Raw genomic sequence first — 13161 nt, 5'->3', positions numbered from 1 at the left:
CTAGAGAATATTACTATGTAAATGTAGTGGTACTCAATGTGCTTTACTAGAGAATATTACTATGTAAATGTAGTGGTACTCAATGTGCTTTACTAGAGAATATTACTATGTAAATGTAGTGGTACTCAATGTGCTTTACTAGAGAATATTACTATGTAAATGTAGTGGTATTCAATGTGCTTTACTAGAGAATAGTACTATGTAAATGTAGTGGTACTCAATGTGCTTTACTAGAGAATATTACTATGTAAATGTAGTGGTACTCAATGTGCTTTACTAGAGAATATTACTATGTAAATGTAGTGGTATTCAATGTGCTTTACTAGAGAATAGTACTATGTAAATGTAGTGGTACTCAATGTGCTTTACTAGAGAATATTACATTAAGTTTGCCTTTGTGTCATTTTACTTTGACATTCTCACAGGTTGTATAAAGGTTGTTTATACCGTATTATAATAATAGTACAGTTTGATAAATAGAAAGTATATTTACTGTAGTATAAATTATGTTTAGAGATTATTTGTTGAATACTTTGATACTTCCCTGTAAACTCCAACCTTGTGTTTTACAGCCTGTACTCTATATTGCATGCCATAATAGTTTGTGATGTGACTCTCATAAAGACCCATTATTTTGTTGGTTAATAATTAGCTAGTTACCATTTCAATTTAGCCGTAAGAGCCAGGAACACTTGAGTTGTGATTGCACATTTTTTTATTTGTGTTTATGGTGCCGTGTTATGAATGGTTGGAAATTAATAAATAGTATATCCTACAAGGAACAAAGTGGTTCACAGTACCAGTCAAAAGTTTGGACACACCTACTCTTTTTTTTTTTTTTTTTTTTACTATTTTCTACATTGTAGAATAATTGTGAAGACATCAAAACTATGAAATAACACATATGGAATCATGTAGTAACCAAAAAAGTGTTAAACTTATCAAAATATATTTTAGGTTTTAGATTCTTCAAAGTAGCCACCCTTTGCCTTGATGACAGCTTTGCACACTCTTGGCATTCTCTCAACCAGCTTCACCTGGAATGCTTTTCCAACAGTCTTGAAGGAGTTCCCACATATGCTGAGCACTTGTTGGCTGCTTTTCCTTCACTCTGCGGTCCAACTCATCCCAAACCATTTCAATTGGGTTGTGGTCGGGTGATTGTGGAGGCCAGGTCTTCTGATGCAGCACTCCATCACTCTCTTTCTTGGTAAAATAGCACTTACACAGCCTGGAGGTGTGTTTTTGTTCATTGTCCTGTTGAAATACAAATGATAGTCCCACTAAGTGCAAACCAGATGAGATGGCGTATCGCTGCAGAATGCTGTGGTAGCCATGCTGGTTAAGTGTGCCTTGAATTCTAAATAAATCACAGTGTCACCAGCAAAGCACCCCCACACCATCACACCTCCTCCTCCATGCTTCATGGTGGGAACCACACATGCAGAGATCATCCTTTCACCTACTCTGCGTCTCACAAAGACCAAAAATCTCAAATTTGGACTCATCAGACCAAAGGACAGATTTCCACCAGTCTAATGTCCATTGCTCATGTTTCTTGGCCCAAGCAAGTCTCTTCTTCTTATCGGTGTCCTTTAGTAGTGGTTTCTTTGCAGCAATTCGACCATGAAGGCCTGATTCACACAGTCTCCTCTGAACAGTTGATGTTGAGATGTGTCTGTTACTTGAACTCTGTGAAGTATTTATTTGGGCTGCAATTTCTGAGGCTGGTAACTCTAATTAACTTATCCTCTGCAGCAGAGGTAACTCTGGGTCTTCCTTTCCTGTGGCGGTCCTTGGTCTTTTACCAAATAGGGCTATCTTCTGTATGCCACCTCTACCTTGTCACAACACAACTGATTGGCTCAAACGCATTAAAAAGGAAAGAAATTCCACAAATTAACTTTTAACAAGGCACACTTGTTAATTGAAATGCATTCCAGGTGACTACCTCATGAAGCTGGTTGAGAGAATGCCAAGAGTGTGCAATGCTGTCATCAAGGCAAAGGGTGTCTATTTGAAGAATCTCAAATATAACATATATTTTGATTTGTTGAACACTTTTTTGGTTACTACATGATTCCATATGTGTTATTTCATAGTTTTGATGTCTTCACTATTGTTCTACAATGTAGAAAATAGTAAAAATAAAGAAGGACCCTTGAATGAGTAGGTGTGTCCAAACTTTTGACTGCTACTGTATATATATTATTATTTATATATGTTCCTTTATTATTTCCCCCTAACCTTACCACCCCTGCCATAATTGGAGTAAACTAGTGGACAACACTTAGGCTTCTACTTCCAGTTTATACATACTATATACATTTTATGGACACAGTATATTTTACAATTACAATAGTTATCTTTTGTTTGTTTTTAGTCCCATCCTTCAGCTATCTCTGAAGACCATCCAGTTTTGATTTCTATTTGCCATATATTTTTCAACTGTGCTGTTTCACAAAAGTTCTGAACCTATATACATTTTACGGACACAGTATTTTTTACATTAGTTATCTTGTTATTTTTAGTCCCACCCTTCAGCTCCACTCAACCCCTCCCATCTATCTCTGAACACCATCCAGTTTTGATTTCTATTTGCCATATATTTTCCAACTGTGCAGTGATGTTTCACAAAAGTTCTGAACCTTTCTATTCTCATAGTTTCTAGAGATTGTAAATTAAAGATAACATTTTTGCTAAGAGTATTATTATATTATTGATCGATTGACTGACTTTTTAAATCACCCAGCGGTGCTATTTGCAGAGTTAGCTCCAGGTAAATGTTGCAATTCTTCAGCCATTCCTGAACCTGTGACCAAAAACAAGCTACATCTGGACAGTACCAAAACAAATGATCTAATGATTCTGTCTCTCCGCAGCAAAATCTGCAGAGCTGGGATGGTTGTATCCCCCATATATAACATTCTATTGGTTGCAAGAATTTTGTATGATAATTTAAACAACAAATAAAAAAAGTTTAGACTCCGGCGTCGTTTTGTCAGTTCATAAACCCTGTTGCCATGGAATCAGTACATCGGAAATCTCTTCCCAACTATTTTGCAATCTATGTGGCACAGCTGTCAATTGTTTGGTCCTTAAATGAAACTGGTATACTTTTTTATTGATCACAACTTTCTTTAACCAATTTTGGTCTTTAATGCAGGGATTACAGACAAGTTCCTTACTTTTTCCTCCTTCCACTTGCCTCTTCCATTTTAGCCGTAATGCTGCAATTAGTTGGTTGTAATTTTGGTTGTAATTTAGAGTAGCGCAGACATTTCCATATATTATTGTTAGCTGCATGTGTGACATAACTCCAACAGTAATATTTATGACATAATTAATTTACAGAGATTATACCATTACATTTTGTTATTTTTTTTAATAAATTTGTATATTTGAGTTTAACCATAATATTTGTTGTATTATTTATTCTGTCTTTTCTGGCGGAGTAAACTGAAATTGCATCCAACTTTTTAATGGCTTGATTTAAAAATAGCAATATGAGGTGAGTGAGAGGTTTTAATCTGAATAAAGGGAAAAAGGCCATTCTAGAACACGGGGTGAGACATTCTTACTAATCTGCTAGAGAACCAGTTCAGATTTACAGTGACCTCTCACTAAAGGCCCCATTCGGAAAGTATTCAGACCCCTTGACTTTTTCCACATTTTGTTACATTACAGCCTTATTCTAAAATTAATTAAAATCATTTTTTCCCTCATCAATCTACACACAATGCCCCATAATTACAAAGCAAAAACAGATTTTTAGGAATGTTTTCAAATGTATTAAAAATAAAAAATGGATACCTTATTTACAAAGGCTGTAACGTAACAACATTTGGAAAAAAGTCAAGGGGTCTGAATACTTTCCGAATGCACTGTAAGTATAACTTTTGTATGACTGAAGCCTTTAGTGAGAGGTCTAATGCTTTAATATTTAATCATTTCTGCCCTCTGAATTCATATTCATTATAAAAAATAGGGCCTTTTAATTTTGTCTGGCTTTGCCATTCCAAATAAAATTATAAAATATGTGCTCACATAATTTATAAAACAAGTCGCTAGGTGTAGGCAAGTCCATAAGCAAATAGGTAATCTGGGATATTAATATTTTCCTTTCCATGGTAGAAAGAGCTTATCTATTTTTGATAACTTTCTATTCAACTTTCTAAGTCCACTTCAACGTCAGACCATTTTATTGGTAAACTACAAGATCATGTAAAAGTTGTATTATTTTTGTGATCCAGTACGTAATATCACTTATCATAATTTTGTCATGGTTCCACCTGGCACCAGAGAACGTCCTAGAGACTATCATGACACTCAGCTGTTTGCTATTACTAATTATTATTCCCTTTTAAGAGAGTTGTGTTTCTGTTACCCCTTGCAGAAGCTTGATTTGTTTGCCGTGTGCGTTTGTCTCCTGAGTAGTTTTCGAGTCCTAGTGTTTGTAGTTTCCCTAGTGTTACTTTGGACATTCCGTTAAACCCAGTAAAGTATTTACGTTTATCCTCCTCTTTCCAGTCTGGTTAGAGCCAGTTTGCCCTGTTCTGTGAAGGGAGTAGTACACAGCGTTGTACGAGATCTTCAGTTTCTTAGCAATTTCTCGCATGGAATAGCCTTCATTTCTCAGAACAAGAATAGACTGACGAGTTTCAGAAGAAAGTTATTTGTTTCTGGCCATTTCGAGCCTGTAATCGAACCCACAATTGCTGATGCTCCAGATACTCAACTAGTCTCAAGAAGGCCAGTTTTATTGCCTCTTTAATCAGCACAACAGTTTTCAGCTGTGCTAACATCATTGCAAAAGGGTTCTCTAATGATCAATTAGCCTTTTAAAGTGATAAACTTGGATTAGCAAACACAACGTGCCATTGGAACACAGGACTGATGGTTGCTGATAATGGGCCTCCGTTCGCCTATGTAGATATTCCATAAAAAATCTGCCCTTTCCAGCTACAATAGCCATTTACAACATTAACAATGTCTACACTGTATTTCTGATCAATTTGATGTTATTTTAATGGACAAAACATTTGCTTTTCTTTTGATAACAAGGACATTTCTAAGTGACCCCAAACTTTTGACCGGTAGTGTTTATGCCAATTATTTGATGGTGTGACCGCATTCTGTCCCCTATCAACGCTTTTTAAAACTTTTGGTGCCAGTGAGAATGACATAAGAAAGTAGTCAAGAGCTTGATTGAGCTTCCTCCATGTATATCTCACTAGATCAATACCTCCATATATCCACTAGGTCAATACCTCCATAAATCCACTAGGTCAATACCTCCATATATCCACTAGGTCAATACCTCCATATATCCACTAGGTCAATACCTCCATAAATCCACTAGGTCAATACCTCCATATATCCACTAGGTCAATACCTCCATATATCCACTAGGTCAATACCTCCATATATCTACTAGTTCCAATATATCCATGATGAGTCTCCGCCATGTATATCTCACTAGGTCAGGATATTTAAGCCTCCATATATCTACTAGTTCCAATATATCCATGATGAGTCTCCACCATGTATATCTCACTAGGTCAGGATATTTAAGCCTCCATATATCTACTAGTTCCAATATATCCATGATGAGTCTCCGCCATGTATATCTCACTAGGTCAGGATATTTAAGCCTCCATATATCTACTAGTTCCAATATATCCATGATGAGTCTCCGCCATGTATATCTCACTAGGTCAGGATATTTAAGCCTCCATATATCTACTAGTTCCAATATATCCATGATGAGTCTCCGCCATGTATATCTCACTAGGTCAGGATATTTAAGCCTCCATATATCCACTAGTTCCAATATATCCATGATATTCGTGATTTCCTTAAGTGCATAAGAGTGATAGCTTGTAGTGTGATTTCCTTTACAGTCCATTGAGGTATTTAAAACCATATTATAACCTCCCATCATAATAATAGAGTCTTGTATTGCTTGTAGACTTGATCAATTATTATATATATTTTCAAAGAAGTGTGGATTATCATTATTTGGACTGTATAGATTAATGAGCCAAATCTGATTATGGTCCAATAATATATTTAAAAGAATCCATCCACCTTGCAGATCTGTTTGAACGATTTGCACATTCGGATCAAAATTGTTAATATCATCACCCCTTTATAGTTTCTTTGCCCATGGGAGAAGTATATTTCACCCCCCCAGTCCTTCTTCCACACAAATTCATCTAAAATGAATACATTTTTGCTGTGAACAATATATATTATATTCCTTCTCTTTTAGCCTGTCAAGGTGTCAGTGTGCAGCGGTAGGATGGAGTCAGGCACAGGACACAGAACTGAGTAAACAACAAACTTTACTCGGGAAAACAACAAAATCTAATTTCCACGCAGGGAAACATAACAGCTCACAACAGTAACAACACCAAACAAAGAACAATCATTCCCAAAACCATGAGGGAGGCAGAGGGTTAAATAGGGGACTAATCATACGTGATGGGAACCAGGTGTGTACAATCAAGACACAACAACATAGAAAAAGAAACGTAGATCGGTGGCAGCTAGAAGACCGATGACGACGACCGCACAAGGAGAGGCACCAACTTCGGCGGAAGTCGTGACATAGCCAGGTAAATACAGATCGTATTTTCTTATTATCTGCTAAGCCAATCATTATGGCTATACTTATTTCACCATTTACCATAATTAGATACAAGTTTCAATTATATTTATCATAATATATGTTTCTAAACTTACCATTAGAAAGTACCATAATGATTGAGTGTCCATATACAGTAGCTACACCATGGTATTTGCACTGCTACTGAGTCCCAGTGACTGCCAGACCACCCAGACCCTAACCCTAACCCTAACCCCTGTCCACCTGGTGGACCCTAACCCTAACCCTAACCCCTGTCCACCTGGTGGACCCTAACCCTAACCCTAACCCCTGTCCACCTGTATCCCAGGGCCAATCCTGTCACCACTTCCTCCTTCCAGACCACCCCTGTCCACCTGTATCCCAGGGCCAATCCTGTCACCACTTCCTCCTTCCAGACCACCCCTGTCCACCTGTATCCCAGGGCCTTTGAGAGATTAGGACCAATCCTGTCACGACTTCCTCCGAAGCTGCCTCCCCTCCTTGTTCGGTCAGGCTTAGGCGTTCGTCGTCACCGGCCTTCTAGCCACTGCCGCTCCTCATCTCATCTCATCATTCCATTTGTTTTGTCTTGTTTATTACACACACCTGGTTCACATCCCCTCATTAGTACCTGTATAAGTGTTCCCTCTGCCCCCTTGTCTTTGTGTGTGATTGTTTATTGTGGAGGTTAGTTTAGTTCGGTGGAGCTCCATGTATTTAGTATCGCCGGGTTATATATGTATTTTGTTTCACCCGGGTGCCTTGTTGTTTACCAGTGCGCCTGATTACACACTGGAGTGTTTGACGCATTGCTGCGTACCACTGTGCCTTTGGAATAAACCCTTTTATTCTGTGATTTACCCTCCTTTGCCTGACTCCTTTCAAATCACTTGCCACAGAATCACACACCCGCCATGGAGTCAGTAGGAGAAGAGCACATGCCTGGAGTCGTGGCACGGATCCGGGAGCATTCTACGATGTTAGCCAGCTTGGGAGAAGCGATGGATCGGGTTCTCCAGGTCGTCCAACGCCTGGAGAGGAGAGGACCCGACCTGTGGGGACCAGCTGAGCAACAGCACCCAGAGGGATTGAGCTGAGCGACAGGATCCAGCCACCCACACCACAGCACCCAGAGGGATTCATCTCTCCCGACCGAAGGATTATGACGGGACAGCTGCCCGCTGCCAGGGATTCCTCCTGCAGCCGGAGATCTACTTCTCGTCCATAAGCCCGGCTCCATCGGAGCGGGAGAAGGTGTCCACCCTCGTCTCCTGCCTCTCGGGGAAAGCCCTGGACTGGGCCAACGCGGTCTGGAGTGAAGGAGGAGGCGCATTGGACAATTTAGAGGAGTTCGCTCGCCTCTTCCGGGCAGTTTTCGATCACCCAAAGGAGGAGAGGCGGGCGAGCGGCTGGTCCAACTGAGGCAAGGGACGAGGGCCGTGCAGGACTTTGCCCTGGAGTTTCGTACTCTAGCGGCTGGGTCCGGGTGGAACGAGCGGGCCCTCATCGACCGTTTCCGGTGCTGCCTGCGAGAGGACATCCGAAGGGAGCTAGCCTGCCGGGATACCATGTTGACTTTCGACCAGCTGGTGGACATGGCCATCCGGTTGGACAACCTGTTAGCTGCAAGAGGACGTCCTGGAGGGCCCCCCCCCCGGGAGAACGGAGGACGACAGCTCCAGTGTCACTCTTGTGGCAAGAGAGGACATTTGGTCGCTAGCTGCTGTCAGGGTTCTTCCGGGTCTGGAGGCGGCAGGCAGGGCACCATAAACGTCACCTTCCCTGATTACACTGTAGTTTCTCAGTGCAAGGCGCTGGGCGATTCAGGTGCAGCTGGAAACTTTATAGACAGGTCGTTAGCGCATAGTCTAGGTATTCCATTGGTCCCTCTATCCATTCCACTGCCCATCAAAGCACTTGACAGTCGAGCATTAGGGTCAGGGTTGATAGGGAAGTTACAGCACCAGTCACCATGGTTACGCACGAGACCCATAGAGAGCAAGTCACCTTTTTTATTATTTTGTCCCCTGAGTTCCCTGTTGTGTTGGGTCTTCCCTGGTTAGCACTACACAACCCCACCTTTTCAAATCAAATCAAATCAAATCAAATTGTATTCGTCACATACACGTGTTAAGCAGATGTTATAGCGGGTGTAGCGAAATGCTTGTGCTTCTAGCTCTGACAGTGCAGTAATATCTAACAAGTAATATCTAACAATTTCACAACATATACCCAATACACACAAAACTAGTAAGGAATGGAATTTAAGAAAATATACATATATGGACAAGCAATGACAGAGCGGCATGGACTAAGATGCAGTAGAATATTATAGAATAGAATGCAGTATATACATATGAGATGAGTAGTGCAAGATATGTAAACATTATTAAAGTGACTAGTGTTCCATTTCTTAAAGTGGCCAGTGATTTCAATAGGCAGCAGCAGCCTCTAATGTGCTAGTGATAGCTATTTAACAGTCTGTTGGCCTTGAGATAGAAGCTGTTTTTCATTCTCTCGGTCCCAGCTTTGAAGCACCTGTACTGACCTCGCCTTCTGGATGATAGTGGGGTGAACAGGCAGTGACTCGGGTGGTTGATGTCCTAGATGATCCTTTTGGCCTTCCTGTGATATCAGGTGCTGTATGTGTCTTGGAGGGCGGGTAGTTTGCCCCCGATAATGCGTTCGGCAGACCGCACCACCCTCTGGAGAGACCTGCGGTTGCGGGCGGTGCAGTTGCCGTACCAGGTGGTGATACAGCCCGACAGGATGCTCTCAATTGTGCATCTGTAAAAGTTTGTGAGGGTTTTAGGTGCCAAGCCGAATTTCTTCAGCCTCCTGAGGTTGAAGAGAATCTGTTGCGCCTTCTTCACCACACTGTCTGCGTGGGTGGACCATTTCAGTTTGTCGGTGATGTGTACACCAAGGAACTTGAAGCTTTCCACCTTTTCCACTGCGGTCCCATCGATGTGGATAGGGGGATGCACCCTCTGCTGTTTCCTGAAGTCCACGATCATCTCCTTTGTTTTGTTGACGTTGAGTGAGAGGTTATTTTCCTGGCACCACACTCCCAGAGCCCTCACCTCCTCCCTGTAGGCGGTCTCGTCATTGTTGGTAATCAAGCCTACTACTGTTGTGTCGTCTGCAAACTTGATGATTGAGTTGGAGGCGTGCTTGGCCATGCAGTCATGGGTGAACAGGGAGTACAGGAGGGGGCTGAGCACGCACCCTTGTGGGGCCCCAGTGTTGAGGATCAGCGAAGTGGAGATGTTGTTTCCTACCTTCACCACCTGGGAGCGGCCCGTCAGGAAGTCCAGGACCCAGTTGCACAGGGCGGGGTTCAGACCCAGGGCCTCAAGCTTGATGATGAGCTTGGAGGGTACTATGGTGTTGAATGCTGAGCTATAGTCAATGAACAGCATTCTTACATAGGTATTCCTCTTGTCCAGATGGGATAGGGCAGTGTGCAGTGTGATAGTGATTGCATCGTCTATGGATCTATTGGGGCAGTAAGCAAATTGAAGTGGGTCTAGGGTGACAGGTAAGGTAGAGGTGATATGATCCTTGACTAGTCTCTCAAAGCACTTCATGATGACAGAGGTGAGTGCTACATGGCGATAGTCATTTAGTTCAGTTACCTTTGCTTTCTTGGGTACAGGAACAATGGTGGCCATCTTGAAGCATGTGGGGACAGCAGACTGGGAAAGGGAGAGATTGAATATGTCCATAAACACACCAGCCAGCTGGTCTGCGCATGCTCTGAGGACGCGGCTAGGGATGCCGTCTGGGCCGGCAGCCTTGCGGGGGTTAACATGCTTACACGTCTTAATCACGTCGGCCACGGAGGAGGAGAGGCCACAGTCCTTGGTAGTGGGCCTCGTCAGTGGCACTGTGTTATCCTCAAAGCGGGCGAAGAAGGTGTTTAGCTTTTCTGGAAGCGAGACGTCGGTGTCGGCGACGTGGCTGGTTTTCCTTTTGTAGTCCGTGATTGTCTGTAGACCCTGCCACATACGTCTCGTGTCTGAGCCGTTGAATTGCGACTCCACTTTGTCTCTATACTGATGTTTTGCCAGTTGAATTGCCTTGCGGAGTGAGTATCTACACTGTTTGTATTCTGCCATATTTCCAGTCACCTTGCCATGGTTGAATGCGGTTGTTCGTTCTTTCAGATTGGCGCGAATGCTGCCATCTATCCACGGTTTCTGGTTAGGGTAGGTTTTAATAGTCACAGTGGGCACAACATCACCTATACACTTCCTGATAAACTCAGTCACCGTTTCACTGTATTCATCTAAAATATTTTCGGAAGCTACCCGGAACATATCCCAGTCCGCGTGATCAAAACAATCTTGAAGCGTGGATTCCGATTGGTCAGACCAGCGTTGAATAGTCCTTAGCACAGGTATTTCCTGTTTGAGTTTCTGCCTATAGGAAGGGAGGAGCAAAATGGAGTCGTGGTCAGATTTGCCGAAAGGAGGGCGGGGAGGGCCTTTAACCATCCCAGAAGTTCGAATAGCAATGGTCGAGGATTTTGGCAGCGTGAGTACAACAGTCGATATGTTGATAGAACTTCGGCAGCCTAGTCCTCAATTTTGCTTTGTTAAAATCCCCGGCTACAATAAATGCAGCCTCAGGATATGTGGTTTCCAGTTTGCATGAAGTCCAGTGAGGTTATTTGAGGGCCGTCGTGGTATCGGCTTGAGGGGGGATATACACGGCCGTGACTATAACCGAAGAAAATTCTCTTGGGAGGTAATATGGTCGGCATTTGATTGTGCGATATTCTAGGTCGGGTGAACAAAAGGACTCGAGTTCCTGTATGTTACTACAATTACACCATGAGTCGTTAATCATGAAACACACACCTCCGCCCTTCTGCTTCCCGGAGAGATATTTATTCCTGTCTGCGCGATGAACTGAGAACCCCTCTGGCTGGACCGATTTCGACAGAATATCCCAAGAGAGCCATGTTTCCGTGAAACAAAATATGTTACAGGCCTTGATGTCTCTCTGGAAAGAAATCCTTGCCCGGAGTTCATCGATCTTGTTAACCGCAGAGCGTTCTCATGGGGTGGTCGCGAGAGTGTCAGGGGAGGTGTCTAGCTGTTTCCGTTTCCGTTTTAGTTATCCTCTCTCTTCTCCATTCCATCTGTAATTGAGTCAATGCATGGGGCACGCTTCTTCACAAAATTAGATCTCCGGAGTGCGTACAACCTGGTGCGTGTCTGAGAGGGGGACGAGTGGAAGACAGCATTCAGCACAACCACAGGGCATTATGAATACCTGGTGATGCCGTACGGTTTGATGAATGCTCCATCCATCTTCCTGTCCTTTGTGAACGAGGTGTTTCGGGACATGCTTGGTCGCGGTGTAGTGGTCTACATCGATGACTTCCTGGTGTATTCTGCTACGCGCGCCGAGCATGTGTCCCTGGTTCGCAAAGTGCTGGTCCGACTGTTGGAACATGACCTTTATGCCAAGGCAGAAAAGTGTCTGTTTTTCCAACAGTCCGTCTCCTTCCTCGGACACCGCATTACCACCTCAGGTGTGGAGATGGAGGGAGACCGCATTTCAGCCATGCGTAATTGGCCGACTCCAACCACGGTAAAGGAGAGGCAGTGCTTTATTGGCTATCGGAGGTTTATCTGGGGCTTTGGCCGCAGCTCCCATCACCTCTCTGCTGAAGGGTAGGCCGTCCCGGCTCCGCTGGTCTGCTGAGGCTGACAGGGCCTTCAGTTACATTTTACATTTTTACAGTTTTACCTGAGGGGTCTGTTCACCTCAGCCCCGGTACTGGCCCATCCCGATCCATCACTACCGTTCGTAGTGGAGGTGGATGCGTCCGGGGTAGGGATAGGCGCTGTCCTATCTCAACAGTCGGGCACGCCACCCAAGCTCCGCCCCTGTGCCTTCTTCTCCAAGAAGCTCAGCCCGGCGGAGCAAAACTATGACGTTGGTGATCGGGAGCTGTTGGCTGTTGTCCGAGCCCTGACCGTGTGGAGGCACTGCCTCGAGGGGACGAAACACCCTTTCCTCATCTGGACGGACCACCGTAACCTGGAGTATATCCGGGCAGCGAGTAGGCTGAACCCTCGCCAGGCCAGGTGGGCCCTATTCTTCACCCGGTTTGATTTTACACTGTCTTACATCCCGGGTATGAAGAACGTGAAGGCAGACGCACTGTCACGGCTGTATGACACAGAGGAGAGGCACAGAGACAACACCCCCATACTCCCGGCCTCCTGCATTGTGGTGCCGGTAGTGTGGGCGATGGACGCAGATATTGAGCGGGCGTTACACACAGAGCCATCTCCACCTCAGTGTCCAGCTGGGCTGCAGTACATGCCGTCTCTTGTCCGTGACCGTCTGATCTATTGTGCACACACGTCCCTCTCCTCTGGTCACCCAGGTATTGGCCGTACAGTGCGCTGCCTGACCGGATGGTACTGGTGGCCTACCTTGACTAAGGACGTGAGGTTGTATGTCTCCTCCTGCTCGGTGTGCGCCCAGAGTAAGGCACCTAGGCACCT

This window comes from Coregonus clupeaformis, unplaced genomic scaffold (genome assembly GCF_020615455.1).
Source record: "Coregonus clupeaformis isolate EN_2021a unplaced genomic scaffold, ASM2061545v1 scaf1043, whole genome shotgun sequence".
Taxonomy (NCBI): domain Eukaryota; kingdom Metazoa; phylum Chordata; class Actinopteri; order Salmoniformes; family Salmonidae; genus Coregonus; species Coregonus clupeaformis.
The sequence above is the reverse complement of the archived record's forward strand: the minus strand, read 5'-3'. Positions refer to the sequence as shown.